This window comes from Piliocolobus tephrosceles, chromosome 13 (assembly GCF_002776525.5).
Source record: "Piliocolobus tephrosceles isolate RC106 chromosome 13, ASM277652v3, whole genome shotgun sequence".
Lineage (NCBI taxonomy): Eukaryota > Metazoa > Chordata > Mammalia > Primates > Cercopithecidae > Piliocolobus > Piliocolobus tephrosceles.
Genome location: NC_045446.1, coordinates 111,738,141 through 111,750,263, shown reverse-complemented (window position 1 = coordinate 111,750,263; position 12,123 = coordinate 111,738,141). Strand labels below are relative to the sequence as shown.

At 38.1% G+C, this 12,123-nt stretch overlaps 1 long non-coding RNA gene across 2 annotated transcripts in view; it reads left to right on the top strand.

Annotated features, from left to right (window-relative positions):
- Positions 1–2,219: 2,219 nt before the first annotated feature.
- Positions 2,220–12,123, top strand: part of LOC111540263 — a 72,091-nt gene continuing 62,187 nt past the window's right edge. Inside the window, exons 1-2 of one of the 2 annotated variants that reach the window (XR_004228417.1) lie at positions 2,220–3,003; positions 4,039–4,071. This is a non-coding gene — a long non-coding RNA (uncharacterized LOC111540263). Of the gene's footprint in view, positions 3,004–3,604; positions 4,072–12,123 lie in introns of those variants that run through there. The other variant, XR_002730923.1, reaches the window with a different exon arrangement.

The following is a 12,123-nucleotide window of genomic DNA, read 5'->3' as shown; positions in this document are numbered from 1 at the left end:
TAGACTCTGTCAGGTAGGAAGCTACTCCCCATAATCAAACTCATTATGTTTGTGATCTCAGCGTATTTGCAAACTTAGACGTAGACCAGACAATAACATTTACCCTCTCCATTTCTCCCTTCCTGGGAATTTTAGCCAAGGTAATAATAACAATAATAATACTGTATTTAAAAGGCCTTTAGTAATATTTCATCTTCTGAGAGTCTTATAGATGTTAACTAATTAATCTTCACAACACTCCATACAAGAGAGGTAAATATTATTAACCATGATAGAAGATACATATGTATATGCTAAGGACAGCAAACTAGTTCACTTATTTATCATGGTTCACTTGATATAGTAACTGGTATTTTTAAAACACCCATCATAGATACAATAATTAGAGATGTGCTTTTGTTAACAAAGCCACTACCCACTTCTAGCGTACCCTTGGGTACTAAATAATTACCCACTTTGTGTGGTTATCTAGCTCACTAATTACCCACAGAAATTGGGGTCAGGTGTTAACTGCTTGAAATAAGTATCCTCCAAAGACATCGCTGAGTTGTATAGAGAAAATGATGTGTTCATAGCAAAACTTTCATAAGCTATATATTTGTATATCTTTGTAAGTAGAGTGAATACAGGCAAGGGCAAATTAGCTTATTATGTGAAAATCATGCTGAACTATTGTTGCAAATATAGAGAGGTTTAAAAGAGTCTCGGGGAATCGCGTCCTCTATTTACCTTTCCCTTTGAAAATGGGTTCAATGACATGATTCCCATAATCTGGTCTTCATATAGAAGTACTCTAAGACAATTGATGATTCTGGTTAGGAATGATTCATTTTGGTGTACAGGGAGGCACCCAGTGAGTCAAAGATTTTTTTTTTTTTTTTAACAGCTCCACCCTTCATGATTATTCTAGCGTGTTTCTTTTTTCTCCATCAGTCTAGTGAAAACACCCTGTTAGCCGAATCTGAAAAAGATTCTAACCTAGTCACCAACTCCTGGCAACCACCTCTTTCTCCTTCCCAATAATGACAAAAAGGAAAAAAAGTATTTAAAAAATCCAACACTTTCTTTTTGCCTTTAACTGTTATGCGCTCCTCGCCTTTCCTCTCTACTTCACTCCTCTCCCTTCTCCCTCTCTGTATCTTCTTCTTATTTGTGCATTTTCTTCTCCTTTTCCTTGGCATCTAGGCATGCTTCTGCAGGTCTCACAGTCAGAGACAAAGCACAATTATGTCTGAGTTGAGCACAAAGAAACTATCTTTTAAAAACATTGACTTGGAGGAAACCTGCATCCTCAGATACCTTTCTCCCTTTCCTTGCTATTTACAGAATCTGACATTATATTTAACACCACACCGCCTGTTGTCTGCATGATTCTAGCCAGAAAAATTGGGTTAGAATGGCAACATACCCACTGTGTATACAGATAGGTAGAGACCCTAATTTTCGGCAGATCCATGCTTTAAAGGATCAGTGCATAGCAGAGCTTTAAAAATGAGTACCAACAGAAATGACAGGAGATGCTCCCCCAATCAACTTAGGATGTCTTCCTTTTTTTTTGTGCCTCTTTTTTTTGTCATCTGAAATATCACTTGTCATTTTTGGGGGACTTGAGGCTGATCGATGAAGTGTATATGTGTCTGTCGGATATGTGAAGAGGAGAAACATGCTTCAGGAATAAGGAAAATGTCTGCAGTGAAAGCAAAGGGTTAGGATGAGCTTCGGTGACTGACGAGTTCATTTCAAAATCCAAGGGCACATAGATGGTAAATTAGTACATATCGCAAATACAGTCAACGAGCAAACCCCAGCCACTGGAAGGAAAGGGAATTTTAGCACCGTAGTCATCACATGCCTGAACAGAGTGTCTACGTATCTTAAATGTAGATCTGAATCATTGCTCTTTTATCCCGCTAAATGCTGATTGCAAAGAAATGTTTGGGCATTGTTGACTTTCTGTCCATAAAGAAAAGTCACGAAGATTCACAGAATCCATCACCTGCACTCATACATGCATGTGTGCTTTAAATTTCCCTAGGATGTGAAACAATTAGGCAGAGAAACTGCACCGTGGTCTCCCTTCCTCACTTCTTTCCCTCCCTGTTTTGCCTTTCCGAAAATGTGATACCTGATCTCTAGGTCTAGCAGGCTGAGAAATTTTTTGTATTTGTATAATACAGTGTCTGGCCTTCCCCCTGACCTGCTGATGTATTTTTGGCCTCATTAGTAGTCAGGGAGATGCCTTAGTGCATCCAGCACTGCAAGTCAGGGATGAAACACACTACAACAGAGAGAGGGAGCAAGCGCGAGAGGATATTAGAAGAGAGGCTTGTCTCCAAGATATGGAAGGAAGTGAGAAATGACAGGGCTGCAAGCTTTGTATGTAGGAGACCGGCAGGGCGGGGGAGCGGCGAGGAGAGCCAAGTGGATTCTCAGAAAAGGGGGGAAGCCATCGAAGAGCTAAAGGTGATTAGAGGGGGATATTGATTTCTTATTCTGCCAGAGATTTAAGCAGGCATGCGAGGAATCTGCACCATGGTTGGCAAAAGGAGACCCGTTGCCTCCTGTAACCAGACACTCGGGCTTTCCAGGAGCCCAGGGAGCAAGCCGAGAAGAAAGGGGGCAGTGTGGTCTAGGAAAATTCAACTTGTCGCTGATTTGTGCCTGATGCCTGCTGTCCGTCAGCAGCCTCCCTTACAATCTTTTTTTCTCTCTCTCCCTTTTTTTCCCTTGCCTTCTCCTTCTTCACTGAAGCCTTGGGGAGCCAGTAAAGATTAAATGTGCTTCTCAAAGGCAGCCACTTCATGCTGCTATGTCGAAAGGGCCATTATTATTATTATATTTTAATAGTAAAAGAGAAAGGGAGAGAGGTTGAGCGAGCGAGAGAGAAGCTAGGTGTGATCATGACAGACTAGCTTTTCTGAGAGGAAAAGGAAAAGGGAAGGCAGAGAAAAAGGAGAGCCCCTGAGCTCAACGGAGGATTGTGCCTGAGAAGAACCTACAGAGGTGAGAAAAAAGTTGTCTTGAAGGTGGGGGTGGGGGGGGGGTGCTAAACAGACACTGTACAGAGGGAAAAGAGACATAATTTAGCTGTCTTGCTAGCATGATTCTATTTTTAAAGGAGGGGAGGGGGAGAGTCTGGAGCTCTAACTGTTTTTAGTTGCATATGGAAATATCTAAAAAATATTTAGCATTTTTACTAAGTGCGTTGAGGCCTCTCCAGTGTCTTCCTGGCTGTGGCTGCTTTGTCGTTCTCTTTGACTAGCCAGCCATCTACCTTGCTCAGGCCTGGAATAAAAGAAGAACAAGAAGAAGAAAGAAATGAAATGAAAAACAGAAAGAAAAAGGAGAAGAAATATTTGAAAAAGGGTCATCTTCCCATCCGCCTCCTCTCCTTTTCCTTTCATTTTTGGAGGCGGCACAGGAAAGCCCCACTTCCAGTCTGAGGAGGAAAGCGACAATCTATCAGGTACAGAACCAGGGGCTGTCTGCGAAGATGGAGGGGAATTATGCTTCGGATTCCTCTGAAATATTGGCCAAAGGCTTCAAAGAATCCGCAGCGGGAGGTGCGGGGGGAATGTCTCTCCCCAGCCCGCACCCAGCCCTTCCCACTTCGCGTCTACCAAATGACAGCCTGGTGCTCGCTCTTGGTGATTTGGCCTTGACTTCAGCCAAGCAGCTGATGCAGACGAAGGCTCCGTTTGCAGGACTGGCAAAGTGCACGCTAAAGAAAGAAGGAAGAAATTTTTCAGAAAGCAGCTCTGGGGAGGTTTCATACTCCCATTTTTTTTTTTTTTAATTTTTAAGTGAATATTTTCCAAATTTGATCAGTTCCAGCCCCTCCCTCCACTCCCACCCAACTGCCCTTTTTTCTCTCGTCAAAGCATAAGCTACAGAGTTACAGTCTCGAGATTTGGTGTATCGCTTCCTGCCCCCGCCTCCCCTCCCCGCCCCCGTTCTCCGTCCTCTATTGAAACACCTCGCCCAGCCTAGCGCACTGAGAGCTCTCATTTCCCCCCCTTGCTCGGGATGGTGCCACAGGAGGCTGTGCGGGCCCCGCTCCGCTTCGAATGGGTGAGTTCAGAACGCTCTTCACATTAACACTTCTATAGGCTCTGAATCTTACTTCTTGGTCTTCTCCTTTGAAAACCCAATTTCTATGATTTTTGCATGCGGCATGCTTGCCCTGGGGGAGAGAGATGCCTCCTATTTTGTCTTCAGTCATCTGTGCTAGTCGTAAATTAAAGCTTTGAAGAGACACGAAATCCTTATTGTAGACTATGGTTTTAAAAACGCGGGCATTTCTGAGTCTATTCATATTATTTTCCATTTTAGTCAACTGTTTTGCCCAAATCTTGAAAGAGTTTTCTCTGATATACTCGTGATTGTATGTGTATGTGCGTAACTGTATATGCGCCCCCAGATACTGCGTATGTGTGTATGTATGTATTAGGCTTAAATGGAATCTCAATTTTGTGAAGGAAAGGAGCTTAGAGAAGAAATACCATACCACCTGTTTGTGGCATTTTAGTTATGAACCTCGAACAGAAATTGCCTGTCATTCTTGTTTTGCTTTGTTTTGTCTCAAGAAAGAAAATATTGTTGCGCTCCCCTCAGTCCCTGAGACCCTAACTTGTGATGTTTACCGTTTAAATCCACGGGTTAGGCTCTTGGGAGCTGCGAGTCGTGCTTTTGCATCCTGGAAATTTGGTGGAACTTTATCCTTTAAAGCAAAAACAAAAGAAAAGAAAGTTTGTCTGAAGTGATTGAGTATACCTCTGAGGTTTTCATTGTTAGATGGGATCAGGTGACCAGAGAGTGGCACCTCCTGAATTTCTGTTAAAGTAGGTATATATTCTGCTTTAATAGCGTGTTGGCTGCTGTGTACATGTATGTATGTTATTGATGCCTGAGGCTTGTGGAACTCATCTGCCTGGTCTGTTCCTTGAGAGCAACACGCAGTAGTATACGAGCGTAACAAGAACAGCTCAGTACCTGGTGCTTGACCTCAGAACATCTCAGCTGAAGTCCCAGCATGCCCCATGCCTCCAACTTTCACACTCCATAGTTAATCTTAAAATTGTGCCCAATTAAAATGGGCATGTGAATATATTATATATTCAGTGCCCACACACGTGTATCATGGATGGCTAGACAGTGAACATACAGACGCAGATAAAGGCAAACTAATAGTTTGGACTAAAATATTAGTAGGTTAAAATTCTATTCTGCCAATTCCACACAAAGGATAGAATTTATAGTATTAATAAAAATTAAGTTTGTATGAATTTGCAAGATTTTTTAAAAATAAAAGAAGGGATACCACCTCCTTGCTGGGTATCTTTTACAAAATGTTATACTTTATGGATATAAAGGTGATAAAGATTGGAAATAAATCTTCTAAATATGTAAAATGAAAGCAACAACAACAGCAAACACAATTATCATATTCTTTCGGAGTAACAAATACTGTTTTTCTTTTAAAACTAAGAAAAATTTTATCAGTACTTAAATTCAGTCCAAAAATGTTTTATAACATCCAAACAGTACATTTAAAATTATCCTTTCTTAAGGTAATGGCTAGCATTACCTAGTTTGTAGTTTTCTTGAGCTGTAACTTCTTATAACCGAATAATTTCAGTGATTTAGGTCTGTCTCATAGTTGGGGAAGAGAAACAGTAACTTACCTTTCCTTTGTTGTGAAAAATTCTGGTATAAAATTTCATTTAAACAATTTTTGTATTATTGGGCCAACATTTCTCTTCTATGTTTGAAAAACACCTAAATCAGTCCAATCCAAATGCTTTCTTCTTCTTAAGATTTTATTTAGGTTGTAGCCTTGTTTTATATATGCAGTTGAAGGTTAGGGAATCTGTTCTTTGCCTGTTTTTTTTTTTTTTTTTTTTTTTTTTAGTGTTTATTGCAATTTTAGTCATTAATGCCAAACTGCAATCAAGAAACCATTTTGTATGAGAAAATTGAATTGAGAATATGAGCTATGCAACAATTGCACCACGTCTTTTGTTGAAACCTCTTGTGTAGTAATATTCGAATATTACTTTCCAGTCTTTGATAGTCTGAATGTGCCTCAAAAAAAAAAATAGTTATTTGATTGTTGAGTCATCGTTAGTTTATATTCGATGGCTTAATGACTTCCCCTATCTTAGCTGATGTGTATGCATAGGTATTGGAAATTACAGCGAGGCATCTATTTAACTTAGGGATCTATATTACCACATTATTCATATCAAACATTTGTAAAACAGTTAGTGCTTTTTGAAGTTAAAATATATCTGCAGTTTACCCTATGAAAATGTATACATGGATCAATAAAAACATGCCAGATAAAATTCTTCTGTGATTTTCACTGATAACAGGGTAGTAATTTAATACAAGTGTTTTAGTTTGTATTTCAAGGCACTCTCAGGTTTTTACATGTTTTCAAGTGGATTGCTCATGTTCCGAGGTTGCTATCATACAATTGATCACCCAGGCATTTAAGAGTGCATAACGACACCCGATTTTATATTTCAGCAGGCAACTGCTTCAGTGCAAGGGCAGGTTTCTCAACACCCCTTCTTCCTCACCAAGCCCATCAGTGAAGTTCAGTGAAATGAATAACATAATTGGTGGTTGGTTCAATCACTACCAGTCTAGACTAGCCCAGACGCATCAATTAGAGGGGGCTGTCTTTTAAAGGGAGAGTGCAACCGAAACAAGCAGGGCATTATTGATACTGATCTTTAAAAGTGCAAATCCAGCTTGGCAGATAAAAAAAAAAAAAAAAAAAAAAAAAAAAAAAAATGGGGGGGGGAAGGGGGGGGGGGGTGCGTTGCGGGAAGAAAAGAGAAAGAAGTGAACTGGAGATTTCGGACACAGAAGGACAGGAAGCTTGAGAGAAAAGGAGAGGATAATGAGTGAAATGCAATGCAGCACCTCCTTGGAACACACAGTTACAATTCAGTTCACAGGGCACACTGGCTCACCGTATTTTTAACTAGATTCTCTCCCCACCTCCTTTTTAAAAATTCCTTTTTTGCCTCTGTCTCCAAAGAAATGCCAGCTCAAAACCAAGGCAGTTGGAAATTTAACAGCTCTAGAAAGCTCTAGTGAGAATAAAGCCAAATAATATGAACCAGCCAAAACCCTTTTTGCAACATTTTTCCCCAAAAGAAAAATACGGAAAATATTTCTTTTCAAGTCTCTAATTCTACCTTAAAAAAAAAAAAATTTGTACTAATGAACAGTATTCATTTTACATCTAGCACCTGGGAACTAATATTACAGGCAAGACACCTTTAGGTAAACAGCTCATAATTTTCCATTGAATACAGTAAAATTATAAAGAATGTAACAAAGGCTTTGGTAATTTGGTAGAGGGGCTTTTTGGTGAAAAAAAGACAGATGATTTAGAAAGTGAGGAACACATCAAGCCTCAGGGAAAGAAAATGTTTGATTGGTATTAATTAAAACACTGCTAATATATTCTAATAAAATCAAATTTAACATTCTAAACTAATCCTCTTGGTATGTCAAAGGAAAAGAAAAGTATTACCTTATTTGCATCTCTGCAATCCAAATGCATTTGCTCATTCAGCAGAATTAATTTTTATCACCAGCCTGTTTAATCTCCTCACAGATTTAGTCAAACTTATTCTTTCAAACTAGAAAGGATCAGGGTGGGGAATCCCTGGACGGTATTGGAAGACTAGTGACTGTATTTAGTACTGGCTTTATATTTTACGATGTTCTTTCTCTTCATTCGCTGTAATGGGGTGTGGAGGGAAACGGTGAGACCGCAGTGAGAATGATGAACGGCTCGTTTTTCCTCTTTCTCTCCTTCTACCTGCCAGATTATTTAAGAATTTCAACTGCCAAATTATATGAATGCCATTTATTTACGTGACTGGTGTTGGTCTGTTGATTAATGTCTAATGTTTTTCTAATTTCAGCCTTTAATTGACTGAAAATTCCTAATGAAAAAGGCTCTTAAGCCAGAAACCAATTGCCTTTTATCGGTTATTCCCAACTGTAGATCTTCTAAGAGAAAGTGGGGAAGCGAATGTAAAATTTTATTCACGACCAACTGAGTTCTTTGTTCCATTTTTAAGTCAAAATTTCTCCAGGAAAATTTCACATTTTTATGAAACAGCAAGTTTTATGTTCCTTATTGTTAAACTCTCACAACTGATAAAATCATCCCAAAATGACATCATAACCAAAATGCTTCTCCTCTCATTAGTCTACCATGACTGTGATATCTTATGTAAATATGTGACTAACAAAAAAAAATGAATGGGCCATAAATACTGAGGACCATATTTATGTGTTTCCAAAGTGAGGGGTTCTGCGTCCTATCAAGGAGATGTAAACTGCTGACTACACTACTGATGATGCTGGCTTTTTGCTCCATTGCCTTTTCAAGTCTTCAACGTAAAAGAGCAATCGCAGTTCGGTTTCACATGCATTGTTCTATAATCCAGGCAATAAATGCTAATTAGTAATGCTCAAGGATCCGACCATTCAGAGTAATTATCATAATTTACTTCTTCCTTGTTAAAGGCATTCCTTGCTGATTAGAAAAAAAAAAAAATTAAATCGTCATTTTACCATTGCACTGCAGTGGAAATGCACTAGAGAGATGTTCAAGGTACAGTAACACGGTGGCGGTTGCATTCCAAGTCACCGACCTGTGCCTCTTAGCTTATTACAAATGGAATTGCCACTGAATTTCTAAGAAGAAATTCATGTAAATGCATAAAGTTTGGCATGTAGACCAGGAATATATGATTTTATTTTACAAACCCCAGGGCTCCACCTTCCCGGCCCACCCTCTTTCTAAAACCACTTACTGAGCAGAACAAAGGAAATTGCTAACTATAGAGGCATCATTAAGTGTGAACTGCAACAGCATGATAAAGTATGTGATATGACAACATATTTTATTGCACAAAAGTGCAGACAATTAAATAATTCAGTAGTAATCCTGACTAATTAGCAGAAAGATCTTGAAGGAGGAATCAAGAAAATGGATCCAATCACCTTGAATAATATGTTTCGTTCTCCAAGATCACAAATTTATTTTGGTTATTTGATGATTGATTAACTCATATAGTAAGATGAGGACAAAAGCCTATTTCTCAAAGCAGAGCTTTGATCTGGTGTCCTCTTTAGGGCAAATTAATCATATGTTTTAGAAGTGCTGAATTTAATGTAGGGCTTTCTGTCTTCAGTCAAAGATATAATCTGCCATTCTGTTGAACATTTCTCTATTATCAATTGATCTAAGAAATCATCAACCCTTAGCTTCTTATATCGCTGCCTCAGAATATAGATGTAGCCTCGTTCACATTTTCTAGTGAGTCTCCTGTTGAAGTTTGTTTCTTATTGCTTGAAGCAAATAAATATCATGGGCACAGAAGGAACAGAATAAATAACCGTGCTGAATATTATATATGGTGAAACCTTTCCCCCTTCCTTTATCAAGGTAATATTCCTAGTGTTCATTGTTCATTGGTCCTTTAAGAGAGAGCTTTAGCTTTTACTTGAGGGTTGTAAGCACATTAGAGGAATAATTCCCTTTGGATACTATACAGAAGGAGCCACCTGCAAAATGTTGATGCTGTTATTGAAGTCTCAAGTGGAATCAGCTTTCAAAAAATTAGATATTAGATACATCCGATATAATTTGCAATGTGTAATTATACTAATGTGCATATAGTTGTCTGTTGGTTTACATGTTGACTACTTGAGTTTTTTTTTTCTTTTCTTGTGCATTTCTCATCATTGAAATGGTTCCTTAGTAGAATCTTTTAAAATAAGCTTATTTTTAAAAAATTCTTTAGTTAATATAGGAATATGAGGACTCTATAATCTGTGTTCTTATGCAAGAATAAATATGTGTGAGCTAGAGGTTGGAAATTAATTATCTCTAAAAGGGTTATCATTGTGGACACTTGCTTAATTTGTAAAATGTTTGCTACTCTTGATTGATTTAGTCTTTTTCCTGCCTTTAGATAACTTGAAGTAATTGAGAATATTAGGATAGTAAATGTTATACATTTGTTTTAAGAAGAAATTCATTTCCTTTGTTGAAATAACAAAATAGAATCCCAGGGAAATGACCTTAGGCAGAGATAATAATTTTAATTTAACCAAAGTAATCAAAACAGTAACAATAATCAGCAATTGTTTTTATTGTTTTTCACTGTTTTGCATGGCACATGTTGAATACTGAAACTCTGCCTTAGGTTATTTATGCACTAACATCAACTTCCCTTTTGACGTCTTGACATGATGTCCAAGGTCTACTGACAGCCCCACTGGAGAGCCTCCTTCCAGGGAACTGAGCCCTGAAGAGCTACCTATTAAGGAGTAGCCCAGGCAGAGCAACAGCGAGTTGGCTGGTCAGCCTGGTAGTTGACTCAGTAGGTGAAGAGGCTCTTGTTGCAAATTTGGAGAATCCATTACCATCAGGTCACAGAAGGACCCTGACTGAGCAAGGCAATACAAGGGTCTTGATTTATGCTTATAAGTTTGGGAGACAAAAAGGATTCTAAGAGAGGCTTATATCGAGATGATACGAGATATGACTCATTGCAATTGAGTAGGCATAGAGCCCAAAGAAAGCTGATTTGTAGAACAGTTGACTCATAGTAGACACCTAGAATATGGTCATTCACATATTTATGCTATCCATTTCTCAAAATTTGTTTTAATAATGGAGTCCCTATTAGAAAAGAGACATTTTGCATGATGTGTAGCTCCTAATACCAAAGAAATACAAGGTTTAGTTTTCACTTGCTTGTGTATTCAAGGATTTGCCATCATTAGATATCCAAATGAGCCACAAAAAATTGTGTGAAATGTTATTCCTTGATATGTAACATTTTAATTTATTAAAAAATGAGTTTTACAAATGTGTATCAAAAGCTTAGCACTCTATCATCCCTGTCAATGTTCACAAAATAATACATTCTAAAATCTTAAGATGTATATTTAATTACTCGTCCAAGATCAGTTATTGCATGCTTAATTAGAAAAATACCTATTAACATTTAACACTTAGTTATTTTGCAGATTGAAAAACATGTTATACCTGCCATCTGTGTATATCCAAAGCATCCTCAGTATATCCAAAGTGGTTAGGGGTTAGGGCAAAAAGCAGTCATGTGTCATAGTGTACCCCTTTTGGTGTGCCTGACTTAATAGACGTCTTTGCTGAGTAAGCATGATGAAGAGGCTGATGAGAAGGTCTTCAGTTAAATTAACGTCTACCTGAAAAGCATATTTTATTCATATCAACTTTTATAAAATAAAAAAGAGAAACATTAATAACAACTCTTCTCAAATACCCTTATATTTAAAATGCATGGGTTGGATTAGTTGGGCTCTAAATTCTTTTACAGCCTTAAGAATTTTTGAAGTCATCCTAAAGTATGGAGGCATAGGAACAACTCCAGGACCAATGAATCCAGAGCTCATTTGTTCCAACAGTTGTCCTTCAAAGTTATATTTGATTCCACCTCCACGTTCTGTATTTACTAACATATTTTGCACTGATGCTAAAACAGTAGGGACTGGAGTTCATTTTCAGGAAGGGGCAGTAACAGAAAAGAAGAACAGCTGAAGAATGAAAAAAGCTACACAGTGGGAGAAGCAAATTCTTGATCTGAGTTCTAAGCCCATTTCTCTCAATTAACATTAACATAGAAGAAACCCCGACAAGCACCTGCCTTTCTATTTTAAGACTATATTCTTTAGGCCTGCCTTCATTTAATTTCTTGCAGTATGGTTTGTTTTTTTCCATTGGATTAACTCCTTTGAGTTTCACATTTTTCCTTCCACTTGATTCATTTGAATCATCTTAATATTCCTCTCGGAAGCCTACAATAGTTACATTAACACATCATACTTCCCAAATTAAATCTTAACATGTTCAAAGCCACCTGGAAATTGCCCTACCCCATTTTCTAAAACCACTTAGAATGTGTAATCTCTTCTTGAATTAAGTGAGCCTGCTTTCTCTGGCTTCCAAGTCATTGAATATGCTCCAGGATATGCTTTTCCTTTCTGCATAATCTGTCCCCCCACTTCTTCCACACTTTGAAAACCTTCTTCTTATTT